Here is a 4,417-nt window from a genome sequence, read left to right as displayed (position 1 = left end):
ATAATATATGTCAAATTCATACCCAGGTCTTCCTTCATGTAATCTTTGATTTTAGTCGCACTGTATTTTTGCTTGTGACTTTTAAACTTTGGTTTGACTATCCTGTCAATTAACTTACTTGTAGCATGCAACTTAGGATAAATCTTATCTTTGATCGGACATGTATGTTCTGGTAAAATTCTCTAACACTAAACATTCCAGATTTGTCGATACCAGATGCACGGAATAAAAAATTACAATTACGAAATCTGCACAACAGGTATAACTGCAAACAAAAAATTACATATAGTCAAATACAAATAACCAACATGAAAAAAATAAAATTAAATGCATAATACACTTACCGGGTTTTACTTGATCTTACAGATCGTGATTGAAATTTCTCTCGAATTGTATAATCTTTCATCACCAACTTTAAAATATTTTTGGAGGCATAAACCGGTTCCAACTCAATATGTTTATGATGTTGATCCGAGATAATCACTTTATATGTATCCATTTCAAATACATTCAAACATTCTTCTGAAACAGGAACTGTTAATGCTCTTTCAGTAGTTGGATTTACCACTTTACGTGCAGTAACAGACAGATTTATAATTTCAGCATTATACAATGATGAACTTACAAATGTGCTGAAAGTATTCTTTTCCAAAACACTTACATACAAAGGCAAACTACTCATATCCTTTCTCTCCTTTTTCTTCATAATATAGACCTTTAATCCCATGTCATTATATATACGTATTTGTCCTGCAATATCTGTTAATTGATATTTAATTTGAATGCATTTGCAGGTCAAATCTACATCAATGTGAGAAGACAGTAGTGTGTAGAGTTGGTTATACGAAGCGCTTATGCTCAACAACATAGCATCACTGATGTAATCTTCATATTTTTGTTCATATGTCCATCTACTAGAGTGCTTAACAAGAACAGGTATGTTTCCCACTGTCAATCTCCAGAACACTACAAAACAATAAAAATAAAATTAATTATCAAATACATACTATATACAATAACTCATTCGTATATACAAAACTGCAAAACGAATTTCAACAAAAATAATTTTTTTATTCGAATACTACTTATCCTTGACTAAACTTCAAATTTAACGTATAATAATTGTATCTCAATTTTTGAATTACATAACGAGAAGGAAAACTTTGAATTGGAAAAAAAAATTTTGCTCAAACCATTGTATTCAAGAACTGATCAAATTCATATACGATCTCAGCTTTTGAATTCTACGACTGTTACGCATTGTTGTTACAATTTTTTCAACAATTTTCTCAATTTTTTTTTATTAAATTCACAAACAAAATCAAGTTTGTTTATGGATACTTTTATTTGCAGTGTTGTCTTTTCAATCTTTTCTTCAAAATTTTAGACAATCATCAATAATATTGAAAACACTCTTTTTTTTTTAAATTGCTTTGAGTTGTTGATTATGAAAAACGTTTTTGAATTTTGAATTATGTTGCTGTAAAAGAACGGTTGTGGTTAAAATAGAGTCATATAAGGAAAAGAAATTTGTACAATTAAATGTACCATGAATTAAGGGACAGTTTCTTCTGCTATTTAACTCTAACTGTTAGAGTTAAATTAGAAACTGCTACTATATTTGTATATGTATTTATATAACAACATTTTACTTAAATACAGAATACAAATTGCTATTTTTCATAATTTTGAAACTGTTGCTATAAAAGTTATAATTAAGGCTATAAAGTTGCTACTTATGAAATTTTCCCTTTACGAAAAGGAGAATTTCTTGTTTCTCTTAGTAGCTTCGCCTATTTAAACTTTCATTTTGTAGGCAAAAGTTTAGTTCTACACCACATAATATAAAGTATACTTTATACTATATACATATAATGTACACGTATATACATTACAAATTACATTTTAGTTTATATATAGTATACAGTATACCTCAATTGTTTTTTATAAACTAGATGACAAAAGGGCATTTATAGTGATAACTCTCCGTTGTTATTTTGCTTCCTTTTCTCAGAGAGGTATTGAAGAGTCAAAGGATTAGATCATTTATTCTTCTTCCCACTCATAAGTAACTTATTGCAACACATGTGAGTCCAAACAAGCACATGAGTCCAATGTCTAATGCAACTTTATTAGACGAGTCATGATATATCAATTAGATACAGTAGTGAAGACATCGTCATGCCTTTGGACTACTCTACTCAGTCTTTAAGGTTTTCGATTGAATTCTTTGACTATTTTTGCAGATAAATGCAAGAGATAAATTCAACATTTAAAGGAAATCTGAAATATATCATGTGTGTAAATATGTGGTTATTCAAGAAAAGCAGCATGAGTGATGTATAATTGTCGTAGCCTGAAATATTGATGCTGTAGCCAAGATTTAATTAAGGAGAGCTAACATAGTAGTTTATATCTTTAAAGAAGAACCAACATATAATAAATATTGAAAAAGCAACCAACAAGGATTGTGATAGAGTGGTAAGTACTCCTCTATCCTTAACTAGAGATCTCACATTCGAGTCTCTCTAGGCATAAAATCATTTTTATTAGAAAACATTTTACCTCAATAGGGAACTTCCCGACGCGACATATTTTTTCCATGCGCAAAAATAAGCATGTTTGATTTTACGGCAAGACAAATGACATATGTGTGTGTTGTAATAGAAGTCGGCATTTGTAACTAATTCAATAAGATAGGTAGGTTGACGATAGCAGGAAGTCATACATATTTTGTCATGACTTGCATGCAACAAACTTCTATATTTGTATCTTTGAGATCAAGGGGTCTTATGATTTTACGAGTAATTCAACAGGACAAATATACATCTTGAATATATTATGGTCACATTGGTCATTCATGAACTGCATGTCACATGCCTAGGGTTCCCCCCCCCCCCCCTTTATGGTTTTGAAATCATAAAATCGAGAATCATGAGTGAAATAAAATAAGTTAATGAGAAATTCAGGAATGAAATGAAATGAATAAGATGAGGCAAAAAAAAGATGAAATAAATTTAAATGGGTATATATGAGTAAAAATCTCAAATCGTGATAATTCAGTATGTTTTTTTGTGTTATCAAGATGACAATTAGGTTAAATATATGATGAATTAGGCATGCCGTTTTATCATGACTTACATGCGACAATTTTGAAATAATATTCATCTCATTTGTTTGTAGTTCGAAAATCATGACGATAATCCAGCTTGTGAGTAATGTAATGGCATTTACATAGAATATATCATTAACTCCTAAAGTCTATCACGACTTGCATGTCATATTAACTTTAGAACATGACAATTGGTATGATGTGTGAATGATCCAACATGATACAAGATTGAATATAATATGAAGTGATCATGCTAGTCTCTCATAATTCACATGCCATAATTTATCGTCTTTATTTGGTTCCTCTTGCCGCTCGACTTAAGGGTAATTTAGAATGAAATTGTTTATTTAAACTTAAAAAAAAAAAAAAAATCATCCTCGTACGAATATCAAAATAAGGGGACATAATTAAATATATAGCGGCAGAAAAAAAAATCCTTTCTTTTACAAATTACTTAATTAATTTTTTACCGTAAATATGTAAAATTGATTCTGATTAACAAAGATAGCTAAATAAGCAATATATTATTCTAACACTTGGATGAAAAAGAGAAAGGGAACTTTAGAACCAAAATGATAAAAGGCAGAATAACATTAGTAGGGATCAAGAATTTGGTCACTTGGAAGTTGGAATTGGCAGAGAAGAGGCTCCTGAATCGAAAAGGATGCGGTACAATAAGTGATATATATATTTTGAATTTGAGTTATAAAAAGGACTCTCAAAAAGTGCTTTTCTATATAAATCTTAGATAATATAATTTTAAATTAATTAAATTTCAATTCCATATCGAACGAATAAGGAAAAAAAGAGCTCATGAACACACGAAACGGCAAAATACTGTGTTTAAAATGTTCTGTTTGTGACATGAGCTACGCACGTGGTCAGTGGGGTCCCATGAAAAGACCCTACATGTGTGATATCACAACTCTCCCCCAAGAAAAAAATAGAGATAATTATAGATTTGAATCGGAAAAGCATAGGAACAAATCGATATGCTATATATATATAATACATCATATAAATTAATTCAATTTATTTGTTCTTACCTTTTTCATCTATTTTAAAAAAATCTTTTTTTATATAATAATTTTTTAATTTTAAAATCAATAAATATGACTATAAACTTGATATCAAATTATAACTTTGACCTTAAACTTTGACAGTGCACAAATATGACCTTTAACTATTCAAAACTGTACAAATATGACCTCCGATCCTACGTGGCAAAACGCATATTCAACACGTAAAATTGGGCGCGTTCAGCTTAAAATCTAAGGGCATAATACATAAATATGACCCTAAACT

This window comes from Capsicum annuum, chromosome 11, assembly GCF_002878395.1.
Source record: "Capsicum annuum cultivar UCD-10X-F1 chromosome 11, UCD10Xv1.1, whole genome shotgun sequence".
NCBI lineage: Eukaryota > Viridiplantae > Streptophyta > Magnoliopsida > Solanales > Solanaceae > Capsicum > Capsicum annuum.
The sequence above is the reverse complement of the archived record's forward strand: the minus strand, read 5'-3'. Positions refer to the sequence as shown.